Below are 13,113 nucleotides of genomic sequence, written 5' to 3'. Positions count from 1 at the left end.
GGCCGGTCAACATTCGTACGGTAGCGGAAAGCGTAGCATCGCCCGGACACCAAGGACAGTATTCAGGGGAGGCTAGATATCCGCCATAGCTAAAAGAATTGCATTGGGTTGGAATCCCTTCAGGTTCGTCCAAGTAGGCTTAGCAATGGTCCGTCTAAGTCTTCTCGCTGGTAAACCATTCACTGCAGGCAAAACACAGCTCTGCGAACCCGTGGCGCGCCCTGAGGTTCTTCCTATAGTAGCTATAGATATAATTCCATTTCTATAGGCCTGGTTTCCTGGTTTAGATATAAAGTTAGCGCTTGCTCTTTATAGAAGGTGGGCGAGTTAACAAATATGTCTATCTGCTGCCGCCGCTTCGCCGCACAGCAGCACTTCCGGACCGTCTCCGGGCACAACCTTAACGTAGCTGACCAGGAAGCGAGCCACCCCACGTAGCGAGCCACATACAGGTGATATTTAATCAATTTATAATAAAATCAACAACGAGCTTATATATATTTCAAATAGGCCAAATTAAAGCCTTTTATAAATACTTTAGCCTAATAGCGAGCGATATTAGAAGCCTAGTACTAGCAATTAATGGGAGCAATCCGTGAAAAACTCTATAACCTTAAAGCACTTATATTAGAGACCTTAATAGTAACACCTATAAATAAAATTAAAATAACTATATATAAACCCGGCCTATTAAATATAAACCCTAAATTAGTAATAATAGCTTAACCCATACCTATAATAAACCTAGTACTTACTATAAAATTTAAAAAGCTCCTTAACCCTCTAATATTTAATAGAAATTAAAATAACCTATGCCCCTTTATAACTAAGCTCTATCTTAAACTTTTAATAAACTATAACTAATACCCTACTAAAGCTAGCAAGATTAGCTATAGAATATCTTATTTAAAGACGCTATATAAACTATAGACCCATTCTTCTATAATAGCACCTTTATTAATTGTAAAATCTTTATCTCTCTATTAGAATAAATATATAATAACGCCAGCTATAAACATATAGCTGTTACTAAACTTAAAACCCTATAATAACGGAACCAAGACTTTACTAGCTTTTTTTTAGAATTTTTAGGCCTTATTAATAAACTAGATTAAAATATAGCCGCTAAAGTTACTACTCTCCGTTAAGCTATTTCAGATAAAATTAGAGTATAATTAGTAGGTAAAGAACTGCTAAAGGACTTACCTAAATTTGCTATAATATATTAACAAATTAATAGGGACCTTTAATATAATAAATAGACTTATTTCCTAAAGCTAACTATATCTTATGTTTAAAACTCTATAAAACTAGTATATACCTTAAAGCGCGATCCATTTCTAAAACTAAAAAGCCCTATATATAACCCTATAAACCTTAATACCACTTAATCCTATATATCCTTAGGAAAAAAGATCAACTGAAGCTCTTGCTGCACCTGGCCCAAAAAGACCAAAACCAACCAAAAAGAACCCTGAAAAACACCCAGAGAATCCCCCTAAGATGCATGCATCGCAGGGGAGGCACACGTCGACCGACGGTGGCTCGCACTCGCGCGCAACCGCCAGATCCACGCCTAACAACGGCCCTCTACAACAAAGATAGGCGAATACTACACTATAAAGCGGAAATACCTTTATTAAGAAGGCATTTAATAAAATATAAAGCCTATTAGACGCGTTTAGTATTTAGAATTATAGGGAAGTAACTATTAGCTATAATAAACTAATATAGCTAGTAGAATAGCTCCGCCAGTCTAGCAAACCTTAGGCGCCCCTTTAGTAAGCCCTTAATTAAATCCTTTAATAGCTAAGTAAAATTAAAAATAAATAAAACCCCTTTTTACTAGTAAACTATACCTAGGCTACTATAGCCGCGCTTTTATAGTATAGGGAACCTATCCCCCTTAAGATAATAACTGGGTATATAATTATAATATAACTAAATATAGAAAAAGTAGAGGGGCTTAGGGGATAATTAGAAATAAAAGTCCTTACAAAGATTTATAAAGAGGTTTATAATATAGTTATAGTCTAATACCTTAGGAGTAAAGATATTAGAGTTACCCTAAAGGACTAATAGGTAAAGGAACAAGCTATAAGGGTAGGGGATAAACTAGAAGAATATATTAGTATAAAAGTGCTTTATAAAAACTACTTAGTTAAAGTTCTAGTGGTTTCTATAAGCCTTAGGGTAGAAAAGGGACGCTAAGTAGATAATACAGTAACTATATAGGAGATAGTAAAACATATAGAACGCCTTATACTAGGCCTTAAGATTACCTAAATCTAATGGCTTTAATAGGAAAATATAAACTAAGTAAATAATAAGAATAATAAGAGGATATAAGGGTCACTAGAGACTTATTAGGGAGACACTAGTTAAACGCATAGCTCCCTTATTATTAGTATATATACACTAGAAATATAAAAACTCCTTATCTAAAAAGGAATAATTATAAATAGCCTTATATATAACGTAAGGCTCTATAACTACAGACTATGCCTAGAATAATACTACCGCTATATATAATAGGGACATACCTAATCTATATGCGCAGTATAGGTGTGCTACGGCTACTGTATAGGCCCCTATAATATAAGATACTACTTAAATTAAGACTAAATAAAATGCGTAAACTGCTACTAAAGTATATATAAGGCGTAGGAGAGAGAAGACTATATTAAATATAGGAGGTGGAAGATAAGGGCTTAATAGCTGCGGGAATAACTATACGCTAGGTTATATAAATAAAAACAATAGGTAATAAGCTAGGGGGATATAGGTGCCTTCCTAGTATTTCCTACCTTTAGTATTAGGGGGCTAGGCTAGCTATCCTAAGCCTTAATAGGCTAAAAGCGGCGCTGTATAATATTACTAGACTGTATAAGGATATAAGGGTTATAGGGGATATAAGGGAAAGGACGCCCTATAGGAAGACCCCTATAGATAACTATAGTAAGCTTAAAACTAGAATAATTAAGAATTAGATTTAACGTAGTAAATATAATATTTATAGTTAACCTATAAAGGGTATATAGCTAGCTAGTAAGAATAGGGGAGGAACTAGAGATAATAATAGATTTAAATATAAAAGCGCTAGTAGGAATATAAGATATAGGAATAGAAAGCTCTATATAAAATAAGTAGTAACTAGGGTATAGATATAAGAGATAGAAGTTCTAAATATTTTAGAGAAAGTAGAAATAGAAGAAGTAAGGAATAAAGGAAAGGCGAAGGACCCTTACTAGGGGTCCGCTACCTATCCATTATATAGTATAACTGCGGTAATATAAACCACTGTCTTATAAGGCCTTTACTAGATAGTCTAGACCTAGAGAAACACTATATCCTTACTATATAAAAGCCATACTATAATACCTATATATAATCGACATACTGCCCCTAAGGATTTTAGCTCCTATACGAACCAAAAGCAGCTATATATATATACTTTATAATTAGCAAGGCTATTAGCCTATCCTTATAGTTATAGTAGGTAGTTAACCTAGATATTATAGTTATAATAATTTAGATATATAGGGGACTAGTATAAATTATTAATATATATAACCCTAGGGTTGAAGGGGTCCTATAAATAGAGAACATTATATTAGTAATAAGCTTACTAAAAACTAAAGGTATAGAGTTTATTCTACTAGGAGATATAAACCTTTACTACCTATAGTAGGGGGGTATCTATATTGCTGCTAATTAATAGGTAAAGTGCCTACTAAGAGCTATAGATACCTAGGGCCTTAAGTTAGCTACCCCCTTAGGAGCAACTATATAGCAATAAGGAACCTTTAGAAATATAATTAACCTTATATTTATAGATAAAGGCCTATATTAGAGACTTAAAAGGTATAACCCTAAAGAAGAATAGGCACTCGCCTTAGACTATATCCCTATCTAAATATAGCTATATTTAGATATTATGGTGTAACTAAGTAGTAAAAGATATATAATAAGGAAGCTTAAGATAAACAGTTTCCTTAATATAGTTAAATAATAACTTTAAGACCTAGAAGAAATCTACCTAATTCCAAATAAGCGAGGCTTATTAGCTACCCCTAAGGAAATTAACTAAAGACTAGAAAAAATCTAGGTAGCGATTAAAAATAGGCTAGAAGAGTACTGCCTAGTCTTAAAACTGGGCCCCTATATATAACACGTATAGTCCGTATAATACGCGGTTCTTATTACTAGCTAATAATAAGTAAGAAGGAAATATATAAGTAGCTATAACCCTAAAGATAAGAGATAATATAAAGATATAAGAAACCAGTTAAAGAATACCCTAAAGAAAGAAGTAAGGAATAACTAGAGACGGTTTATAAATAAGTATATTTTTAATTTAAGCCTCCCCTATAATAAGGGCCTGTGGGCTATAGTAAAATAGGTAAAGAAAAAGGTAGGGCGCTTAGTAGAAGATTTATACCTACTACCCCTATAAAGAACAGGGGAATTATAGGCTACTAATAATAATAATAAGAAGGTAAAGATCCTTATAAAAAGGTTCTTCCCCTAACTAGCTTTAGTAGACCTTAGTAATATTATAGGTAAAACACCAGTGACTTACCTAAGGGTTAATAGCGATATAATAATAGAGGAAATGGCCAGAACTATTAGCCGCCTTTTAAATAATATAGCACTAGGACTAGATGGGATTCTAAATAAGGCCTTAAAAACCTATAGACTACTTATAGCACCCTAGCTTATAGATATAACTAGGGTATACTTTACTATAGGCTACTACCTACAACTTAGAAGATCTATAATGACGGTTATTTTACGAAAAAAATGTAAAGCAGATTACTTAATCCCAGGAAGCTACTGCCCTATTACCTTAAAAAACACCCTTAGCAAGATCTTAAAAAAGGTAATAGCGGACTATATAGTAGATATAGCTAAGGAATATAACCTACTACTACAAAGCTAAATAGGGGCAAGAAAGAACCGCTTAACACTATTAGTACTTATACTACTCGCTACCACTATTAAATCCGTATAGGTAATGCGAAGGGACTTTATAGTATTAATACTTAGCCTAGATATTAGCGGCGCCTATAATAATATACCCTATAAGCGTCTTCTATATATTCTTAGGGTAAAAGGCTTCCTAAAATAGATTATATAATTTATTTAAAGGTTTATAGGTTAAAAAGAAATATTACTAGTCTTTAGCAGATACTAGAGCCCCCCTATTATAGTTATAATAGAAATACTATAAGGATTACCCCTCTTACCTATACTCTTCCTTTTCTTCATAAGTAACCTACTTAACTCCTTTAAGAAAGGGGCAACCTAGGGAATAGGCTTTATTAATAATATAAACCTAATTATATACGGGCTAATAGCCGTAGAGAATTGCAGAATACTAGAGAAAGCTTATAATACCTATATAGAATAGGTAAGACAATATAGAGTCCAATTCTTACTAGAGAAATACTAGCTAATCCACTTTATAAGAAAACGCAACCAATCTATAGATCTTTAGTATATAATTCGCATTTAAGGCTTTAGGGGTTAACTAGTTTAGGGCCTAAGGGTATTAGGAGTATAGGTAGATAGTAAGCTCTAGTAGAGCATATATATGGCGCAAGCGGCCCGTAAGGGCTAAGTATAATATATTATATTATTTAGGATCGTTAATTTTATATAGGGTCTATGCTTTTAAAGGTCACGCCTATTATATATAGCAGTTATCCGGCTAACTATAATATATAGGTCCAGTATTTAGGCTATTAAAGAATCTAAAAAAGGCCCCCCTAAATCGCTCCTTAAACTACTCTAAAAGGTCTAAATAGTCTACCTCTAAAGTATAATAGGCGGATATAAGCGAACGGCCATAGTACTGCTTAAAAAGGAAGCTAATATTCCCCCCCTATAACTATATATTAAAGCCGCTGCAATATAAAGGGCGTAAAATAAACGTAACTCTAATATTATAAAGTATATTAAAATACGCCTAAATAAACTATAAAGGGACCCTAGGGCGCCTTATAGGAGAATAAACCAATAACCCTAAAGTAGGGAAGATATATTAGAGAAATAGGTAAAAAAAAAGCAGAAGAAGAATAGTGCTGCTTTAGGGCCTAGGCCTATATAGAGGAGAAAGGAAAACGCGTAAGAGGCTAGTAAAGATAATAGTAAAAGAGAGAAAGGAGCTAAAGTAGAGTATAAAAGAACGCTAGGAAACTATCTACTATAATATAATACTGGCTAGACTAACGCTAGAGAGGTATATAGGAGTTAAAGGTATAGAGGCTAACTAAGGTAAGAGGAACCTAAGCTGTAGTATAGTTAATGCTATAGGGGGTAAACACTTTAGGGCTCTAAGAAGGCCTAATAAAGGCAGAAAATATAATAGTAATACTTTTAAGAATAGAAAGAATAGGACTAAAAGACTAGCTCTACTAGGTAGGTATCTTAGTAGGTAACTTAAGATATAAATATAGCTAGCTAAGATAGACACTAAAATATATAATACTGTTATGCCCCTTACGCACCAACTAAGAAGTAATACTTTTAGTAGCTAGCATAGAGAACTATAATATACTACTCTTAATATAAAAAGGCCTTAAAGCGGTTACCTAGTAGCTTATTAGCCAAAATATATTAAACTAGTTTTAGGTTATAAAGGAAATAGTAATAAAAGGCGGGGGGGTAAGTAACGGGCGCCCCCTAATAACTCTACAGTGGTAGAGTAAAGTTTGCGATACTAGTGCGTCCGTAGGCTTGTTACGGCAGCAGTAGTTCCTAAAAAGGTTAAAAAGTAAGGTAGTAAAGTACTATAGGTGACTTATAGGCGCCTCGTAGGCGCTTTATAGGCGAGTTCTAAAAGGCAGGGAGATAGATTACGGGGTTTTCTTAAATAGAGTTTTCTCCCTATATGTATTTAAGGAGTAGTCCGCGTAGGCCCAATAGGGATCCAAATTAGACGTTAAGCAATGAATAATAATATATATCCTTAGGAACTAATAAATAAAGAACATAAGCCGTAAATAGAGAATGCTTTAGATATAGTAAAAAGGAATATATTTAAAGAAATTACTAAACTTTCCCTTTTAAAAAGGTCTAACGTAGTTCCTCTTAGTCCTTAAATTATACTTATTTTATAAATTATACTTAGTTACTATAAAGTATCTTACTTTTAGTCAGTTTAGGAGATAAATTATCCTAGGGTTAAGTCGCGCCTTAGGATAAGAAATAGAAGAATATAAGTATCTAGGCTCTTTTAGCACTAGTATATAACACAACTCCCTTAATATACTTAGTAAAATTTAAATACTTAAAAAATAGAAAAAAGTATAAATCCTTATAGATAGTAAAGTTACTAGTATAGGCTTTATTAATACAAACTATATAAAAACTTAATACTTAAATTTAAAGAAACTTAATAAGCCCTAAGGCCTATAAGGCTTTAATAGTAAGCCTTTAATATATAGTAAACTAACGTACTACGCTCTTATAAAGATGCGAGTAGGCAAATACCTTAAATATATTTCCCTATTTATAACACCCTTAAAATATTATAAGGTAATACTCGGATATAAATAGCTAAAATAACACAATTCTTTAATTAACTGGGTTAAAGAAATACTAAAATTCTATATAGCCTACTGCTAAAGTATAATAGAATCCCTTAGAAGGTATATATTAAATAAGACAGTAGGAGGTTTTATCTATATTCCATCTACGTCCTAAAAGACACAGTTAGATAAATGGGGGGCGAAGGGTTTTACTAACGTCTTAGAAGGATTATATAGGGAGCTAGTTCTCCTCTAGAGAAGAACTAGCAATTATTCTCTAAATAGAAGAGGTTAGAAAGCATTTGTCCTTTATATATAAAGATTATTCTACCTTAACTTATCTTCTACTTACCTATAACTCTTATTCTATACTATTAATTAGATAATTATATATTCCGGTTAAACTAGCCTCTTATAATTCTAATCGCTCTTAATTCTTTATAAAAGGAACGTATGGCTATTAATTAACGATAACGGGCTATACCTTCTTACCCCCTAAAACGACGCCCCTACTATAAGAGGATTAGAGAGTCTCCCTAGAGAAGCGTATTCCTTCTTCCTATAAAGAAGCCACAGCTAGTCTATTTAACCTTGCGAGACCCTTAGGAACGATTACTGCTAGGGAGTTATTAGAGTGGTTACTATACGAAACCCTATAAAAATTAAAGGAGTTAAAGATACGATTAAGATAAGTATATTAAAACTACTAAGAACAATTATAAGGACAATTAGGGGAAGTATAAATACCCTAGACACAAAGCGGACTTAAAGGGGTAACGCCACACTACGCTATAATATTAGAAAAATCTAAATTCCGCATAAAGGAACCTAATAAGTACTATAGTAATAGTCTCTAAAACTGCAATTGTTTTATCCGTTAATATAAAACTAAGTTTTAGCTAGATCTAAAACGTTACTCTAATAAGTATAATTAGACACTAATTGCTTCTACCTTCCTATATAGCACCGTTAAGAGTTTATAAATACGCTATGAGAAGAAACTTACTATACCCTTTAAATTTAGTAAACTTAAGTCCTAGTTAGTTAATTAGGTCTAAAACCCTACTAATTAAGGAATAGATTATAACTAGCGATACTATAACGCCAAATAGCAAGAAGGCTAGAGTATAGTCCAGTTTATAAACTACTTAGAAGAACCAGAAGATAATATACCCTACTTAAACCTATAGGATAATACTATATAACTTTACTAGCTACTTGCTAAGTTATAACCTAAGATTTAATAGGCTATATAGGAGAAGGGCGAAATACCTACCCTTTAAGAAAAGCTTATCTTTAAAGCTACTTAGATTAAGAATACTAAAAGAGATTATTTAGGTAAGTAAAAGGAACAAGACGCTAATAATAAAGAGCGTAGGACTAGACCTAGCTTTAATAATAGGGGCAGATTCCAACCTAACTACTCTATAAAATAATAATATAAGTAGGCTTTAAAGCCCTAGAGCAATGCTAGTTAGCCTTAAAATAATAATAGGCAAAAACCTAATCTAAATAAGTGGAACTAAGAGTTACGCGTTTATTATAACTGCGGTAAAAAAGGTTATATAAAGCGCTTCTACCGGCAGAAGAAATAAGAGTTAGATTAATTAGGAAAAGAGAGAGCCTAGTAGATCTTTACTCCCTTATACTAGGCTAGTAAAAGAAAGAGGGAGTAAGCTGCCGTATAGTTATTCCTATCTCTATTTAAGTTAATAATAAATAGGTAATGTAAGACTGCCTTATAGACAGCGGCGCAACTATAGGGTTTATTTCTTAATTACTAGTAAAAGAATTGGACTTAGACCTTAGCGGCTTATAGGTGCGCACCATTTAAAGCATTAAAGGCTACTAAATTCCATACTATAGGGAATAAGCTTTTTCCGTGGCCAGCTAGGACCGTAATGGTCTATAAAATATACAGAAAATACGCTTCTATACCGTAGAAATTAAGGGGTATAACCTTGTTTTGGGATACCTATAGCTTCGCTAAGTTAATCTAGATATTAATTGGCCTTTAACCTTATATTAATATTAGAAGTCTTAACCACGCATTATAGTTAAAGATTAAAAGACTTTCTTAAACTATATATAAGAAGAAGGGTGGGTATATACTATATATGCTACTCTTAACACTAAGAACGGGGACACGGGATATTTGTTTTTAGATGTCCAACTATATATAGTTAAGAAACTAGAGATTCTATAGGAATATACAGACTTAGAGGATATTTCTAGTAAAGAGGCTGTATAAACCTTACCTAACCCTATATTAATTAAGTATAAGATAAATATAGGGGATAAATAACCTCCTTTTGGACCACTATATAACCTATTAGAAAATAAGCTAGTGGTATTACGTTAATATATAGTGGACAATCTTTAGAGGGGATAGATTTAGCCCTCTATAAGCTTAGTAAGAGTACTAATTATATTTATACCTAAGAAGGATAAAACCCTTTACCTCTATATTAACTATTAGGCGCTAAATAAGATTACTATAAAGAATTGCTACCTATTACCCTTAATAGGGGAGCTTATTAACAGGCTGTTAGGCGTAAAGATATTTATAAAATTAGATCTAAAAGATATATACTATTAAATCCGGATTAAAGCCGGCAATAAGTAAAAAACGGCGTTCCAAATATAGTACGGCCACTTTAAGTACCTAGTAATGCTAGTTAGGCTTACTAATACACTAGTAATATTTTAGGCCTATATTAATAAGGCATTATTAGGCCTATTAGATACGATATATATAGTCTACCTTAATAATATTATAGTTTACTCTAATAGCTATAAAGTATATACGTACTACGTATAAATAGTACTAAAAAAAACTACGGGAATACGAGCTCTATATAAACCTAAAAAAGTGCACGTTCTATACTACTAGCATTAATTTTTTAGGCTTTATTATTAGCGTTAATGAAGTATTAATAGAGAAAAGTCGGGTAGACGCTATTAGGGAATAGCCCTACCCTATAATATTTAGAGAAGTGCAGGTTTTCTTAGGCACGGCGAACTTCTACTAAATATTTATTATTTACTATTTATAAGTAATACTCCTAATTACTAATCTACTAAAAGGATCTAAGAATGGCAAAAAGTTAGGACCCTTTATATTTAGGGAAGCTATTAAGTAGGCTATAGACTAGTTAAAGGATTTATTATATTGGCGCCTATCCTAATATACTTCTACTAGGAGCTATATATATACCTTAAAACAGATATATCCGGCTTTACCCTAGGGGTAATTATATCTTAATTAAAAGACGGAGAATAGCATCCTATAGCGTTTTGGTTAAGGAAAATAACCCTTATAAAATAGCGTTATATAACGCACGACTAGGAGTTACTTACGATAGTTATAGTAATAAAGCACTAGTAACATTATTATATAGAAAGCAATTACCCCATTAAAGTCCTTATAGACTATAATAACCTAGAATACTTTATAACTATAAAGGTATTAAGCGGTTAATAAGCTAGATAGGTAGAGGTACTATTATAGTATAACTTTAAAATTACGTACCGTTTAGGAAAGACAAATCCCGCTAATAGGTTATTAAGATGTCTAAATTATAAGATAGGAAAGATCTAGGACAGCATAGGGGAAATAATCCCTATATTATAAAATTTGCTTAGGAAGAAAGAAGACTCTTTTCTTAAAACTATAGAATTTTGTAATAGGGTAGAGGTCCCGGTAATATAGCTATAAAGCGCTATAATTATAAAGCCGTAGGATATAGTTATAGACTAGGTTATAGGCCAGGTAGATATTATAAAGTTAGCATACTCTAGAATTAGCGAGAATTCTATAGAATATGCTAGGGGTATCGCGGCACCTTTAACTTAATAGCGCATTAGCTACAAGTGTCCAGATCTAAAGGGGATAGGCGAGATACCTATTTATAGCGTGGTATACTATATAACGGTAGGAGAATCTGCTAGCACTAATAGTTTAAAATATCTTATACTACGCCTTATATCTATAATAGTGGTAGGTGAAATAGAAGTAAGCGATCTATATAAAACCTTTTTAGATCTTCTTCTTTAAGTATAATAGAGGGACGCCTTTATTTCTGGGGAGAGGTAAAAAGATATAGTAGAGACCGACTTGGCCGGAGTTACTAAGAAGCTATAGTAGTAAGACTAAAAGGGTCTATTATGCTTTAAGGGTACTGTATATATCCTAAAGGACTAAGCGGTTTATGATAAAATTCTAAAAATCTTTTATAATAACCCTTTTAGAGGTTACTACGGTGCTAATAGAACCCTTAAGGCCGTTTAAAGGAAATACTTTTTGGATAAAATGTCTGAGGAGGTTAAGGACTATATATTAAGATATAATACGTGCTAAAGGGTATAGATATTTAGATATCGCTTATATAGCGAGTTATTAGTGCTTCCTATTCTGTAGGGACCTATATTAGAATTAATAATAGATTTTATAATAGGCTTACCCCCTACTAAAATAAGAACGGGAGAGGTTGCTAATGTTATTCTAGTAATCATTAACAGATATATAAAGTTCTTAGGGTACTTTACTATTATAATAATGATTACAGCAGTAGAACTGGTAAACCTATTTTTAAAACAGTAGCTCTTGTTTAGTATACTAAGGGGAATTATATCTAACAGAGGTACCGTATTTAATAGCGCATTTTAGTTTTTATTCTATCTCTTATTAAAAATACGGCAAAAAATAAGCACCGCCTTTTACCTATAAATAGATGGGCTAATAAAGTATCTAAATGCGTTATTAGAACACTACCTCCGCTACTATATTAATTATTAACAGGATAATTGGATATTATAGTTAGCTTTAGCGTAATACGTATATAGTATAAGCATCTATAGTAGTATAAAAATAACCCCTTATAAAGTATTGTTTAGGGTAAAAGTAAGTAACCCCTAGAACTTTAAGGACATTGTTTCTAAAAGGGAGGCACTAGCAGCGTCTAAGAGGATTAAGTAAATAAGAATTCGCAAAGAAGAACTTAAAAAGCACTTGCTAGACGCCTAGGCTATATTAAAAAGGTACTATAATAAAAAATATATGCTGAAAGAATTTAAGATAGGAGATAAAGTCTTACTATTTATAAAAATATCTAAATAAAACGTATTAAGAAGAAGCTAGATTACTAGTGGCTTAGACCCTTTAAGATAACTAGGAAAACTAAAGGAAATTAAGCCTATAAATTAGAATTGCAGAAATTATATCTAATATATCGTATATTTTATATTTCCCTACTAAAGCTATACTAGAGAAGAGATAGTACGGAACCGCTACCCCCTAGTAAAATTAATAGGGAACTAGAATAGAATGTAGAAGATATTTTAGACTAAAGATAGTAATAGAAGAGGCGCGAATTCTTAATCCGTTAGGAAGGATACTCCTAGGTATATAATAGTTAGGAACTTAAGAAGTACCTTTAACTAAGATATAATACGGTAATTAAAACCTTTCTAAGGACTAAAGGTAAAGATTTAGTAATAGTTCTAGATATGCCATAGATAAAACAATAGGGAAAACCCCGTAAATTAAAACTATAAGGTTAAGTATAGGTATTAAAAA

This window comes from Cenococcum geophilum (assembly GCF_001692895.1).
Source record: "Cenococcum geophilum 1.58 unplaced genomic scaffold K441scaffold_2, whole genome shotgun sequence".
Lineage (NCBI taxonomy): Eukaryota > Fungi > Ascomycota > Dothideomycetes > Gloniales > Gloniaceae > Cenococcum > Cenococcum geophilum.
The sequence above is the reverse complement of the archived record's forward strand: the minus strand, read 5'-3'. Positions refer to the sequence as shown.